The following is a 16380-nucleotide window of genomic DNA, read 5'->3' on the forward strand; positions in this document are numbered from 1 at the left end:
CAGGAAACAACAGGTGCTGGAGAGGATGTGGAGAAATAGGAACACTTTTACACTGTTGGTGGGACTGTAAACTAGTTCAACCATTGTGGAAAACAGTGTGGCGATTCCTCAAGGATCTAGAACTAGAAATACCATTTGACCCAGCCATCCCATTACTGGGGATATACCCAAAGGATTAGAAGTCATGCTGCTATAAAGACACAGGCACACGTATGTTTATCGCGGCACTATTCGCAATAGCAAAGACTTGGAATCAACCCAAATGTCCATCAGTGACAGACTGCATTAAGAAAATGTGGCACATATACACCATGGAATACTATGCAGCCATAAAAAAGGATGAGTTTGTGTCCTTTGTAGGGACATGTATGCAGCTGGAAACCATCATTCTCAGAAAACTATCACAAGAACAGAAAACCAAACCCCGCATGTTCTCACTCATAGGTGGGAATTGAACAATGAGATCACTTGGACACAGGAAGGGGAACATCACACACCCGGTCCTATTGTGGGAAGGGAGTAGAGGGGAGGGATGCATTAGGAGATATACCTAATGTAAATGACGAGTTAATGGGTGCAGCACACCAACATGGTACATGTATACATGTGTAACAAACCTGCATGTTGTGCACATGTACCCTAGAACTTCAAGTACTAAAAAAAAAAAAAATTCTTAAATGTGAAATCCTGATGTTTCAACATCCTCTAGCAGATTCCCAATATACCATTTTACAGGTAAAAGTGGTGTTTGACTCCAAATAATTTTTACCAAAAGAAAATTTACATACACTTTTTTGGTATAGAATTAATATAACCCAGTTAGGCATGAAAACTTTCTAAGGCTATTTCATTTTCCCCATTCCCCCTCCTTTAATAAGCAATACCTCTAAAAAGTGCTTCAATAGAAGGCTCAGAGGCCCTGTGTGAGCTGAGTTAGGCAATGTGCATGCTGAATGCCTTACTGGGAAAGAGAAAAGTCAAACAAAAAGGTAATAACAATAAAAGAACACCTGGTATTTGTTGGAAATAAGACCTCCTTACTCCCTGTCTTTTTGGGGACCAAGGTGTTCACTGAAAGTTGCAGAATTTTAAAATTCTAAGTTATCTGATTGATTTTTTTTGTATTGCTGAGATTTAGGCCTCTTTGGATGGATCACTATGTCTCTGTTGCACACAAACACAAACACATACACACACTGCTCCTGCAGCCTGCCCTATGCCCACTACTTCACTTTTCTGAATTCCCTAGACACATTTAGGAAGAAACAGCTGCATGGTAACAGAAGGTGAAAAATGAACCAGGACAAGAACACATCAGGCAGAGCATGAATCTTAGGGATTTAGGTTACATCTCTCCCATTCTCATTCCCAACTGTGACCTCAATTTTTACTTCCCTGAGAAACTGGAACAAGAAATGACCTCTCCTGTGCTCTCACTATACCTCTCCTTCCAGGAATAACCACCCACATGCTCTGCCTTCCCACAGCTTTGCTATGCACACCTGTCTAAAGCCCATCTTATTTGCACCATCGAATCCAACCACTCTTGCTTACTCAAGAACACCACTCCAGCAATTCTCTCCTATTTCCTACATCATCCATTTTCCACTCTCTGCAGGATCATTCACACCAGCACACACAACAGGCTGTCCTAAAAAGTGGAACTTTCTCTTGACCACACGTTACCCATTAGATTTCACTTCATGTCATTATTACACTCCCTTGCAGTAGCAGTTCTTGATAAAAGCATCTGTGTCCATTGCCTCCAGCTCCTCTTCTCCCACTCTTTCTTAAATCCACTATGTTCAGGCTTTCACTCTCACCATTCAACTGATGTCAGTCACCCATGACCTTCATGTTGCTAAAATCTGCTGGTCCCTTCTTGCTCCTCATCCCAATTGATCTACCAGCAGCAGGTGACATTGTAGGTGGCTTTCTCCCCCTTGGGACATTTCTTTACCTGGTTTCCAGGGTACCACACTCGGAGTTTCCTCCTACCTCACAGGTCACTCTTTTTTTATTTTGGTTGACTTCCTCCTTTTCTCCCCAATCTCTTAATATTTGAATGTCCCACGGATCCGTTCAAATTTTTTTTTCTCTGTCTATATGCCACTGATAATCTCATCTAGTCTCATGGTTTTAAATATCAACTCTATGTTGATAATCCCCAAATTTATATATGCAACCCACCCACACTTCCTTCTCAAATTCCAAATTCAAGCATCTAACTACACATTCAGTATCCCTGTTTGGTTATCTAACAGCTATTTTAGACTTCACACGTCCAAAACCAAACTCCAAGTTTTCTTTTCCACCAAGCCTGTGCCATCCACAGCTTTGTCTCTCTCAGTTGATGACAACCCCATATTTCCAGTTGCTCAGGCCAAAATCCATGAATCACACATTAGGCCACTGCATTGGCTCTGCCATTACATTGTATTCAGATCCGGACTGCTTCTTACCCACTTCGCTGCAGTCTGAACCACCATCATCTCTGTCTTCACTACCACGACAGCCTCCTAACAAGTCTTCTTGCTTTCACCGCAGCTCCATGCAGCAGCCAAAGTAACCCATTTATATTACATCAGAGTAAGCACATCAGTTTTTGGCTCAAAACTCTGCTATCCAATGGCTATCCATCACACTGAAAGTAAAGCCAAAGTCCTTACAGTGGCCAGCAAGGACTTCCTTGATCCGGGCTCCATTACCTCCCTGGTGTCATTTCCCACTCTTCTTGCTCTTCATTCCACTCCAGCCTCTGTGCTTTTCTCATAATGTACCAGGAATGCTAGAGCCTTTGCATTGGATCTACCCTCTGCCTCGATTGCTAATCTCTCATATCTTGGTTTGACTCACCTCACTCTCTTGACATCTTTGCCCAAATATCACCTTCTCAGTGTAGCCCACCCTCACTGCTCTATACAACTCCCACCCTCTATCTCCAGTTTATGTTTTCTTTCCTTTGTAGCTCTTTATTATGCTCTTGGGTACTACATGATTAGCTTTTTATTATGCCCTTGCTTATTATCTGTCTTCATTGCTAGAATGTAAGCTCCATGACAGCATTTTTTGTTTTCTTCACTGATTTATTTCAAGCATATAGAAGAATGCCCAGTACATAGTATGTGCACAACAAAAATTGTGTCAGATGAATGAACTAATTTATTAGTTAACACTCCATGCTAAATTATACATGCTAACAGATACCCATTCCTTCTTCCATCTCTCCATTGTAAACCATAAATATGGGCAAAATGGAACTGATACTTACTGAGGACATACTGCGAGCTTGGCCCTCTGTTAAACCTTTGAGCTCCTTTGTTGCACTAAATCTTTCGAGATACCATGTGGAGATAGTGAATAGATACTTGTTGAATAAAAGAATAACTCAATGGATCCCCATTTACAGAGAAGGAAATGGTGGCCCAGCAAGGTTAAATCATTTGCCTTCAATTATATAGCTACTAACTGGTGGAGCCCAGACTGGAACTTCAGTCTGCCTCGCTCCAAAGTGTTACATTGTTCAGTTCCAGAGCAGAGACATGGAAATCAGATAGATGAGCATCCCAGTTCTCCTGCTTAACCAGCTGTGGGGCATTAGGCAAGTTAGTCATTATCTCTGAGCTTCAGTCTCTACCCTTTTGAGATTTCCTGCTGTTGGCATCATTATAGGCAGTGTGAAATGTAAAAGGCCACACATATCTGGATTTAAATAGAGGAGTAAGTGCTTTCTGCAAGAACCATACCATCCTAAAACCAATATAATATGGAGAGCATGAATGACCTCAGAATAGCATCGAATGCATCTGAGAAATAGAAAAAAAATTTCAATTGCTTTTTTAAGTTATTCACGTGTAAGAAGAAATTATTTTCAAGACTTACTATTTTTAAATATAATAGGGTCCCATGCGTGGACTGCCGTTCCCTCTTTATGGGGTCGTTGGCCGCAATGGCGGGTCTCCACCTCTTTCTCGCTTCCCCTCTTTTCCCCTTGGTTGTCTGGAACCCGGGCTGCCGGAGTGCCTGGGCTGGGTGCCGCAGGCTCCCGCAGGGAGTGCCGGTGAGAGGTGAAGCCGGCTGGGCTTCTGGAACCGGTGGGGACTTGAAGAACTTTTCTGTCTAGCTAAAGGATTGTAAACGCACCAATCAGCACTCTGTGTCTAGCTAAAGGTTTGTAAAATACTAGGTGTTTTTCCTCTCACATTCTTCCTTGTTGCTTGAGGCGAAGACCCTCAGCCAGTCTGTAGTGTTTTAGGTCCTGCATGTGTTTCTGCAGTATACCACGTATTAACTTTAATTTGTAAAGCACTCTTAAGCAGCTCAGATAAGCAACAAAAGGGAGACATTCTCTGTTAATTGCAAGATGCCAGCTCTTTCTCATATTCTCAGCTGTGGCTGAGTATTGAGGACGCAGATGCATCAGGAAGCCAGCCAGGGAAAGTTCACAGTTGTTGGGTCCATGGAGGGCTCCCTCCAGGCCCCCATCAAGACTCTTGGGGTGTCAGGACTTACCGAAAGATGAATGAAAGTGGGGAATGCAAAGAGCTGGAGGCGTCCTCTGAGCTCCCCGTTTGAATGTAAAGGCAGTTAAAGGTTCAGTAGGAAGACCTGGGAGCAGTTCTGCATCTTCGTCAGGTGTGGCGGAGGCTGCTGGCCTGCATTTCCGTTCTCCCACTTAACGTCAGCTCTCATTCTTCTTCCTTCGGAGACTGTGAAAAGGAAAACAGCTCAGGTTTCCAAATGATATATATTGCCTCTGTATAAACGTCAGAACTAGGTTTTGTGAGGCCAAAACTTTACGTAGTTGCAGGACCCTTTTTAGGAAAAGAATACAAAACTATAAATGCAAGATTAGGTTCAAAAACAAATATATATTTATTTAGAATGAGAAAGACATAATCATATGTCACTAATGTACAAAAGCTGACAAATTCCAAAACATCGCCCAGAGCCTTGGCTGGGGTGATGCAGCAGAAACAATCAGCTCCGGAAAGTCCCCGTGCGCATGGGTCTTGGTGGGCCTGGAGGAGAAACATTCCCTTCAGGCCAGATCCAGCCATCCTGCTCCCTGCTGGTATTAGGTCAAGAATGAAAAGCAGGGAAATGGGCCTGGCAAAAAGAGAACTTTGGTTTCTCCCTTTGGGGAAGAGACTATTTAAAATGCGCACACATCTTCCATTAAGAGGGAGTAGGAATATTTTTTTATCTGCTCATTTTTATAGTCCTAAATGTTTTTATGATCAGAACATTAAAATAAAATAGAAGGGACGGCCATTTTCCCACTATGGTTGTTTGCATGGCTTGGTGTGGGCCCCTCCTCACACGCGGAGCTCAGGGCACCTTCCTCATGGATTTCCCACCACACCCAGGCCCGGTGCTGTCCCCTCTCCCCCAGGCAGTCCCCTCTCACCACCGGCATTCCCTCCTGCTTCGTGCTGCTTCCGAACCACTTGTCCTTCATCCATGGCTATTCCGAAAAACACCTGAGTGCTTTTATAAAACTCTAAAGTTCCACCTGGAGATTCTAAGTGAAATTTTCCTCAAGTGGTGAGAGGTGATAACATGCTAGCAGCCCTCGCTCGCTCTTGGCGCCTCCCTGGCCTCCGCGTGCACTCTGGCCGCGCTCGAGCCCTTCAGCCCGCCAGCTGCGCTGTGGCGGCCCCTCTCTGCAGCTGGCCGAGGCCGGAGCCGGCTCCCTCTGCTGGAGGGGAGGTGTGGAGGACGAGGCACGGGCGGGAACCAGGGCTGTGCGCCGCGCTGGGGCCTGCGCGGGTTCCTGGTGGGCGTGGGCTTGGCGGGCCCGCAATCAGCGCCGCCAGCCGGCACCTGCTGGGCTTGGTCTGAGGCTGGGTCGGGTGCATGGACTGCCATTCCCTCTTCGTGGGGTCGTTGGTCACGATGGCGGGTCTCCATCTCTTTCTCGCTTCCCTTCTTTTCCTCTTGGTTGTCTGGAACCCGGGCTGCTGGAGAGCCTGGGCTGGGTGCCGCAGGGTGCAGCCCGGAGTGCCAGTGAGGTGAAGCCGGCTGGGTTTCTGGGACCTGTGGGGACTTGAAGAACTTTTCTGTCTAGCTAAAGGATTGTAAACGCACCAATCAGCACTCTGTGTCTAGCTAAAGGTTTGTAAACACACCAATCAGCATTGTATCTAGCTAATCTGGTGGGACATGGAGAACTTTTGCCTCTGGCTATAGGATTGTAAATGCACCAATCAGCACTCTGTGACTAGCTAAAGGTTTGTAAATGCACCAATCAGCACTCCGTCAAAATGGACTGGTCAGCTCTCTGTAAAACAGACCAGTCAGCTCTCTGTAAAATGGACCAATCAGCAGGATGTGGGTGGAGCCAGATAAAGGAATAAAAGAAGCCCCCCCCCCCCCCCACCAGCCAGCAAGCAGGGGCAACCAGGTTGGTTGGGTGTCTTTGTATGCTGTAGAAGCCTTGTTCTTTTGCAGCTAATAAATCTTGCTGCTGTTCATACTTTGAGTCTGTGCTGCCATTATGAGCTGTCACACTCACCACGAAGGTCTGCAGATTCACTCCTGAAGCCAGGGAGACCACAAATCCAACAGAAGGAATGAACAACTCCAGACGTGCTGCCTTTAAGAGCTGCAACACTTACTGCAAAGGTCTGCAGCTTTACTCCTGAAGTCAGCAAGACCACGAACCCACCACTTCAGACACATCTGAACATCTGAAGGAACAAACTCCAGACACACCATCTTTTAAAGAACTATAACACTCACCGCAAGGGTCCGCAGCTTCATTCTTGAAGTCAGCGAGACCAAGAACCCACCAATTCTGGATACAGTGGGAAGGAAGGAGGAAAAGAAGTCAGAAGAGAGGAAATCCCAAAGGGTTGGGAAATACTGATAAACAGTGTCCATCAAGAGATTGTGACGACCTTGACCTAAAACAGTGGCTCTCCATGCACAGTCCTAGGAAGCAGCAGATGTGTTACATGAAAGGGGTCCTAATCCATGCCCCAAGAAAGGGTTCTTGGCTCTTGTGTAAGAAGGAATTAGAGGCAAATGCATAAAGTGAAAGCATGTTTATTAGCAAAGTAAGGAATAAAGAATGACTACTGCATAAGCAGAGCAGCAGCATGGGCTACTTGACCAGAAATATTTAGAGTTATTTCTTGATTATATGCTCATCAAGAGGCGGATTATTCCTCAGTTTTCCAGGAAAGGTGTGGGCAGTTCCTGGAACTGAGGATTTCTCCCCTTTTAGACCATATAGGGTAACTTCCTGATGTTGCCATGGCGTCTGTAAACTGTCCTGGTGCTGGTGGGAGTGTCTTGTAGCATGCCAGTGCATTATGATTAGCATATAATGAGCAGTGAAGACAATCAGAGGCCACTTTCGTTGCCATCTTGGTTTTGGTGGGTTTTAGCGGCTTCTTTAATGCAACTTGTGTTGTGAGCAAGGTCTTTATGACCTGTGCCCTGTGCTGACCTATGTCATCCTGTGACTTAGAAAGCCTAACCTCCTGGGAATGCAGCCAATTAGGTCTCAGCCCTATTTTCCCAGCCCCTATTCAAGATGGAGTCGCTGTGGTTCAAACACCTCTGACAGATGCATCCCCTGGGAAGCTGTTAGAAATGCCAGTTGTTGGACCCCCCTCCGACTCACTAACTCAGAAACTCAAGCTGGGGCCCCGCCATCACCAGGTGAATTCCTGGTGCTCACTGGGGGAACTGCTGGTCTAGTGCTTGGGGAGGCTACTCCGAGTTTTCCCAAATCCTCAGGGGATTCTAATGTACAGAGAAGGTTGCAGAACACTTGGCCTTCTTTCCACACAGAAGCGTTTCATTTAATTAATAATTCAGCAGATAACATGTGGATACAAGTTCCATGTATAATTTATTTTTCTTCTTTCAAAGAGCGTGGCGGCTTGCTAGTAAATCCATTGTCATTAATGAGCCAAGCGATAAACCTTAGATACATGTGGGTGGAAACAGTGTTTGTCTAGCTTGATGTGCTGTGTTTTAATCGGAATGTATTATTCGAGGGTGGCCACTCTCTTATTCAGCCTATCAAGATCAAGAGTTACAGAAGGACAGGAACACTTGTTAGCTTTCTGTAGTGAGTTACACTGAGTGCCTGAACTACTTTCAGAAATGATTATAAGATTGCTCCTCCAGAGGACACTGTGCTTATCAATGAATTGACACCTCTGGGAATGTCTTATTATTTATTTAAACGTGTGCAAACCACTTTGAAAACCTATTTAAATCATCCAGGTTTTAAGACAGGAATGTTTCCAGCATGATGGAGTCTTTACCAAATGTAATATTATGTGTCATCCCCCAGCAAATTTTCAGTTTTGTAAATTACTTTTCTGGGTTCCAATTACAAGTGTTAGTTTCAAGATTCAGACATCTCCAGAGCTGCTCCTCTCCAATGGTGGTAAGGAAAGGAAGCCAGGGGCCCATGAGGCCACTGCTCGGCCACATAGAGAGGAACAGTTGCCCCCTTACAGTCTCAGCAAGTGCCCAAGATGGTCAAAAGAGCAAGACTGACATAGCCCTAGCCAGGCTGCATCCTGTAGGACAGCAGTTTTCTGTGTAGGACATGATGTACCTTGGGATCCTTGGGAGAGCTTTTAAAAGCACACACCGACATCCAGCTCCCCACACAGCAACTGTGGATCCAGAAATAGACATTTTTAAACATATCCCTAAGTAGTTCTAATATGGCCGGGTTTGCAGACCACTCCGTCACCACACCCTCATCACAGCTGCCACTTTCCTTGCCCCAGTTGCTTGCCTGGCTGATGTATCCAACATATCCAATCCAGTTGGAGTCTTCGTCTCTGTCACCAGAATGTTCACTGGGTGTTAGTGCTCCTAACAGATTTCCCTGTGCTTTGCTCTTCCAGGTGGGTATGCATTTTCTCAAACAGGAGCATCTGTGGTCACACAGGAAGAACTAGTTCATTCTTATGACACTACTAAAAGTAAACACAAGAAGAGTTGCTTTTCCTGATTTCACCTATGAATAAGATTCCGACTACTGTAGTGTGTGCTCATGTCCTTCACTGAGACTGGTAGAATGCACTGGCACTCCCAAACACTCAAAATCCTTGGGTATAAATAATGGGAGACCCCTATTTGCTTTTTCTTTCTTTCTTTTTTTTTTTTGAGATGGAGTCTCGCTCTGCCGCCCAGGCTAGAGTGCAGTGGCCGGATCTCAGCTCACTGCAAGCTCCGCCTCCTGGGTTTACGCCATTCTCCTGCCTCAGCCTCCCGAGTAGCTGGGACTACAGGCGCCCGCCACGTCGCCCGGCTAGTTTTTTTGTATTTTTTTAGTAGAGACGGGGTTTCACCATGTTAGCCAGGATGGTCTCGATCTCCTGACCTCGTGATCCGCCCGTCTCGGCCTCCCAAAGTGCTGGGATTACAGGCTCGAGCCACCGCGCCCGGCCTGCTTTTTCTTAATGTATCTTCAATGTTTTACCAAATGTATTTTTTTCCGTGTCTGAAAGGTAATTTGTTTATCAGCTCAGCCTAAAGTATGAAATTGAGAGCATTATGTTTCACCAAAATTTAAACTTTGATACAAGTTGTTTTTGGAAAATGATTAAAAGACTTCATGTTGCATAATAAAGCTATCATGCCTAATAGGAAAGAGGTCATGAAGAAAACTCACAGATTAAAGGCAAGATGAGGCAGAGAAAACATTTTTCTAAGCATAGTGTCCTGTCTCTTTGAATCACCTTTTGTTTCTATGAAATTCACACTGTATTCTTGAATTCAATGAACTCACATAGTGAGGATCATCTCAGGCCTCAAAATCAGGTGTGCAAGAATGAATATATCTCATTATTTTCTATAAACCAGTTTAGTTTTCATTCCAATTTCCCTATCCAACACGACTAGTAAAAAATTCAACCTCAATCATTCTTGCAGCTCTGCCTCAAGAAGTACCAACTTTCCAGGGTCTTACACAGTGCAAAGCATTGGAACACTTCATTCTTCTGTCATCTGCCAACACAGTCTCCAGTAAGACACATGGTCCTTTTTGGTCTGGCAGCTCGATGAGGCTTCTGTACCAGGTGTGGGGAGCTGGAACCTTTGGGGAGGTTGGAAATCCCCATACCCACGCCTCACATCCCCAAGAAACCCCCATGCCACTCCTGGAGCACATTGTCTTCCTGGGGCTTTTCCCAGGAACAAAGAGATGCCTTTCAACTCGCTCCTCTAGTCCAGGAACAAACCCCGTTTTTCAGACCCTATTCTATTTAGTGGGTTCTTACAGACAAAGACCAGAAATTCTTGAAGGCTACTTCTATTTTCTCTCCTGCCAAAAATGACACCTCTGAGCAAATGAACTAAAAATCCTGATACCAGTTTGAAGGAAGATAAAGCGAAAAGGAAAAAGGAAGTAAAACACAATGAAATTTTCAAAAAGTTATCCATGAATGGATTATCAATTTGTTGTATATCCATATAATGGACTATTAGCCATAAAAAGGACTGAAGTACTGATACATGCTCCAACATGGATCAACCTTGAAAACATTACGCTAATTTTATTTTATTTTTTTTTGAGACAGAGTCTTGCTCTGTCGCCCAGGTTGGAGTGCAGTGGTGCGATCTCAGCTCACTGTAACCTCCACTTCCCAGGTTCAAGCAGTTCTCCTGGCTCAGCCTCCTGAGTAGCTGGAATTACAGGTACAGGCCACCATACCCAGCTAATTTTTGCATTTTTAGTAGAGACAGGATTTCACCATGTTCACAAAAGGCCATATACAACACGATTCCATTCATATGAAATGTCCATAATAAGCAAATCTAGAGAAATAGAAAGTAGATTAGTGCTTGCTTAGGTCAGGAGGGAAGACGAGGGGGTAAAAAGTTAATCTTTTAAGTATATAGGGTTTCTTTTGAGGCAATAAAATTCTCTGAAATTGACTACAGTGATGGTTGCACTATTCATTAATATACTAAAACCATTGAATTATACACTTTAAATGAATGAATTGGTTATTAAAATCTTTTTTTTTTTTTTTTGACACGGTCTTGCTCTGTCGCCCAGGCTGGAGTGCAGTGGCGCGATCTCGGCTCACTGCAAGCTCCGCCTCCCGGGTTCACGCCATTCTCCTGCCTCAGCCTCCTGAGTAGCTGGGACTACAGGCGCCCGCCACCGCGCCCGGCTAATTTTTTGTATTTTTAGTAGAGACGGGGTTTCACCATGGTCTCGATCTCCTGACCTTGTGATCCGCCCGTCTCGGCCTCCCAAAGTGCTGGGATTACAGGCGTGAGCCACCGCGCCCGGCTGGTTATTAAAATCTTAATAAAGCTGTTTTTAAAAATTATCCAGCTAGGCATGAGGATACACACCTGTAGTCCGAACTACTTCAGAGGCTGAGGTGGGAAGATCGCTTGAGCCCAAGATTCGGAGGCTGGAGAGAGCCATGATCATGCCACTGCACTCCAGCCCTGGTGACACAACAAGACCCCATCTCTGCAAATAATTAATTAGAAATCGAGGGGAATTCAGCTTACTACTCATGATGTAGTAACTAGTACTGAAATTGTCATCCTGCTTAAAACTATTAGAATACTGAGAAAAAAATTATTATCTTCAGACATTGGACAAAGGGCAGCACAAATTTTAAGGAAAAGGAAATAAACTAAATGAGCCAAACCTTTGCCAGCCCTTCTGCCTAGAGGCAGTTTTTAGACCACGGTGCCAGGAAGTAGTACCTATGCAAAGCTTAATATTCTCACTAAGTTGAGGAAACAGAGACCAAAGTTTGAGGAGGCTACTAAGGCAGCTGGAGTCTGCTACACAGAGTACTGTTGAGAAACAAGCTATACACAGAAAGAACTCTAGGAATTTCCATAGGGATATTGTAGAGTGAATAGCTGGATGCTAAGTCGTACATGTTTAGAGTGAAACTGAATAAAGTTGAACAAAGACAAACTATCAGAGAAATTCAGCAGATTGATTATGGTGTATTGTGTGTGCATGTTTAGCCTCCTTCGGGTTGTTTGTGCTGAACAATTCTTACAACTCCCACATGATTCTAGATCTAGCCATTCAGAGTGGAAAGACCTTGAGGAATACTTAAGATATTCTGCAGAGACCCCATAAGGGCCATAACTTGAAAGTAGAGCAAAACTAGCACTAAAGCAAGAACTATTCCAGACTTTTAATATTATTTTAACAAAATTTATCTTAAAATTTAAAAAAAAAAAAAAAAAAAGCCTCTAAAGCATCAAGGGGCTTCATAACGAATTTAACTGCCTGCAAAAAAACAAAAAACTTTAGTGGGAAAAAACAAAATCCAGACACTTAAGAATGTAGGCCGGGCGCGGTGGCTCAAGCCTGTAATCCCAGCACTTTGGGAGGCCGAGACGGGCGGATCACGAGGTCAGGAGATCGAGACCATCCTGGCTAACACGGTGAAACCCCGTCTCTACTAAAATACAAAACTAGCCGGGCGAGGTGGCGGGCGCCTATAGTCCCAGCTACTCGGGAGGCTGAGGCAGGAGAATGGCGTGGACCCGGGAGGTGGAGCTTGCAGTGAGCTGAGATCTGGCCACTGCACTCCAGTCCGGGCGACAGAGCGAGACTCCGCCTCAAAAAAAAAAAAAAAAAAAAAAAAAAAAAATGTAATAATCACAATGTCCAACATCCAGTCAAAAATGCTGTTCAAAACAGGAAAATACCATCCATAATCAGGATAAAAGTCAACGGAAGCAGACACAGAAATGACAGGGATTGATGGAATTAGTATGTGAGAACTTTAAAACAGCCATTGTAAATATGTTTAAGGTATTAAAGATAATATGACAGGGAGAGAAATTGAAACCATAATAAAAGAAACAAATAAAACTTGGTAGAGTTGAATCATACAATATATAACATGGAAACTTCACTGAATAAGATTAGCAGTAGATTACACATTGCAGAATAAAAAATAAAAACTTGAAGACATAGCAATGGAAACTATCCAAACTAAAGCACAAAGAGAAGGCTGAACAAAAAATCGAAGAGAGCCTCAGCTACCTATGAGACAATATCAAGCAGTCTTACATGCATTATAAGTTACTTTGGAACTGCAAATAGAGAAAGGAACAGAAAAAGTGGTTGAATAAATAAAGGCAGAACATTTTCCAAACATCAAGATCCTAGAAGCACAACCAACCCAAAGTAGGCTAAACACACGCACGCCCAAAATACATCATAATCAATTTGCTGAATTTCAAGAAAAAACAAAAAATATTAAAATCAGCCAAAGGTGAAAAACATGTTATCAAGTTATCAAAGGGAAACCAAATAGAGGATGACCATGACTTCTCAGAAAAGCCAAAAGACAATTTGCTGAAAGAAATTCTAAATTCTGTAGCTAGTAAAACTGTCCTCCAAAATGAAGGGGAAAGAGGTTATTTTCAGATGAAAATAGAGATGTTATCATTAACAAAGTTGAACCAAAAGAAATAGTAAAGAAAATTGTTGAGGCAGAAGGAGCATAAGAGATGGATAGTCTGACCTACACAAAGGAATAAAGAACTCCAGAAACATAGTAATTCTGGTACGAATATAAAATCATCTTATTTTCTCATTTGAATAAATATCTTATTTCTATTTAAAGCAAAAGTAATAAAATGTGTGAAGTGTATAATATGTGGAAGTAAAATATATGTTAACAGTACAAAGGAAGGGAGGGAGAAAATGAAAGTACATCTCCTTCTAAACACTTGAGCCAGTCCGCTCTCTCTCTTCTCTCTCATTTTAGGCTCCCCTCTTCCTATAGCGACCATAAGTGCATCTCGGAAAAACTTCTATCCAGTATTTTTTCTCACCTTAGTTGGTAGTTTTTGGAGGACCTTATTACCAACCAATACTTCCAAGCCATTGTCATGATAGTTCTACTAGTTAGAAAAGCCTCACGGGGTCAGGGAGATCGAGACCATCCTGGCTAACACGAGTGAAACCCCGTCTCTACTAAAAAAATACAGAAAACTAGCCGTCGAGGGTGGCGGGCGCCCTGTAGTCCAGCTCCTCGGGGAGGCTGAGGCGAGAGGAGAATGGGCGTAAAAACCCGGGAGGCGGAGCTTGCAGTGAGTGAGATCCGCACTGGCACTCCCAGCCTGGGCGACAGAAAGCGAAACTCGTTCAAAAAAAAAAAAAAAAAAAAAAAAAAGAAGAAAAGTCTTCAAGTTAACCCTATGAAATAACTGTTTACATCCCACATAACGTGGTAAAACCACTGTCCTCTAGGGGGAGCTCTTAGCTAGCAAACTGCCGGTAAAGCAAAGAAGTACGTAGTAGTCACTCTCCCCAAACACAAGCACTCAATTAGCTGAGCTAATAGCTCTTACAAGAGCACTTAAAATAAGCAAGGGAAACGTAGCTAACATTTATACTGACTCCAAGTATGCCTTCCTGATTTTCCATGCTCATGCTGCCATTTGAAAGGAAAGGCATTTTCTTACCACTAATGGATTTCTTATAAAATATCATCAGGAAATTAGATTATAATCCTCAGTTTTTCTTCCACAGAGATAGCAGGGAAATACGGTAGGGAACAGCAAAAGGGAACGGATGAAGTAGCTGAAGGAAATAGATAAGCTGATCAGGCAGCTAAGTCAAAGGCAAGGGAGCCTCAAGGCACTGACACACTTCAAGCCTTTCTCATCTAGGAGGGCTCCATGAAAGAAAGTAAACCTCAGTATTCTGCTGCAGAAATAGAATAGGCCACTTCTCAAGGGCATACTTTTCAGCCCTCAGATGCTTACAGTCAGGATGGCAAACTCTATTTGCCAGCCTCCAGCCAGTGAAAGTCCTTAAAATCCTTTGCCAAGCTTTTCACTTGGGAAAGGATAGACCTTATCAATGTGCTCAGAGACTGTTTTCAGGCAGAGAACCTCTAAATTGGTTAAGGATGTAACCTCTCTAGCTCATTTCCAACAGGAATTAACACAGCTAGGAGAAGCCCAACCCCAGGAAATAAAACCACCTTTATATAATCCAGGAAATTAGGCATTAATGGAAACTCTCATCTCTTTCCTTCCCTAAGCCAAGCTGGGAAGGGCCCTACACTGTTCTTCTTTCAACCCTCTCAGCAGTAAAAGTTACAGGAATCAACTCCTGGATACATCACACTCAAGTCAAAGCCTGAAGAGCTGAGGGAGCAACCTCTGACAGCCCAGAGGAATGACCCGAATATGAATGCGGAGAAATAGAAGATCTAATGCTAAAAGTCATAAAAGATAAGCAACTGAGTGAGGGAGGGCTCCTCATCTTACTCAACCCCACCTTGACCTCAATAGATACTTTTTGTCATTTCTGCCCTTTCCTCTCAAAATTTGCCACCAAATATTAGAACTTCTTTTTAACACGTATCTGTAGGGAAATTTTAATGATACATGAGATTGCATTTGTAACCTTGTAAATCCCCGAAGGGAAATGTTATATCTTGGCAAGTAAAGTTTTAAACGAAAATTATTTACTATGCCACTCTTGTGGAACTTGTTACAGTCATGCTACTATTTGCAATAGGACTATACACTGTGGCACCCAGTGTGGAATTCTGGTTGTAAAATTCTAATTGCTGTAATATTTTGGCTGATTATCATCCTTATAAAAGGATTAATAATTGCAGGAGAAATTTAGTCAAAGTTGTTTTGATTATAGCAGGAGTAATAGTTACAGATAAGAAGCAAGCATAAAAGTTTTGCTATCATTAAGATTAATAGAGCTTTTTACTAAAGATTGGTAATATAATACACTCTAAGCTATATAAAAAAAAGGTTATAAAGAAAGAAATTTTATATAAGAAAGGATTTTGTATTGTAAATACTTGTCCTGGAAAGAAATGACTGGTTGTTTAAAGGGAGGATGTTTAAGACAAGTCGTAAAGTTGAAGTGTGTTTTAAGAGGGTCTGTGAAAGTCATGAAAAAATAAAGAAAAGGAATTGTCAAAATTAATGCTAAAGTTATTTTAGCCACCCAATAATGTATTTCTCCCAATCATATTGCAAGTTATAAAGATGGCCTAGACTAAATTTCTTCTCTAATGGCAAGTCAAGAGGGAAATATTTTCCATTTCTCAAGGAAAGTCTTACTTTTATATTAACATTTCTGGTAATGTACAGCGACATCTAGTGCAGGCAAACTGGTATTGCAATCCATTGGTGTAACTAACAGGTACCAAACTCTGCTTTCAGTTAAGGTCTATAAGACCCCCACTAATGGTGGTAATCTTAATGCTTATATTCTAACCCTATATTTTAAATCTTCTTGTAAAATTTATCTCTTTTCGCCTAGAAGCAGTCAAACTCCAAATAGTGCTATGAGCAGAGCCAAACATGGACATCCCATTCTTCCAAGAACCATTAAATCAACCTCAGGAGAAGGCCCAG

The 16380-nt window shown here is 43.0% G+C and overlaps 1 long non-coding RNA gene across 1 annotated transcript; it reads right to left on the reverse strand.

The window, feature by feature from the left end:
* Positions 1–3899: 3899 nt before the first annotated feature.
* LOC108515419 (uncharacterized) lies at positions 3900–5603 on the reverse strand. Its single transcript, XR_001881521.1, has 3 exons — positions 5411–5603; positions 4513–4709; positions 3900–4123 (listed from the first exon to the last, which is right to left on the reverse strand). It is a non-coding gene; the product is annotated as an uncharacterized LOC108515419 (long non-coding RNA).
* Between the last annotated feature and the right edge of the window lie 10777 nt (positions 5604–16380).

This window comes from Rhinopithecus bieti, unplaced genomic scaffold, assembly GCF_001698545.2.
Source record: "Rhinopithecus bieti isolate Rb0 unplaced genomic scaffold, ASM169854v2 scaffold_2247, whole genome shotgun sequence".
Lineage (NCBI taxonomy): Eukaryota > Metazoa > Chordata > Mammalia > Primates > Cercopithecidae > Rhinopithecus > Rhinopithecus bieti.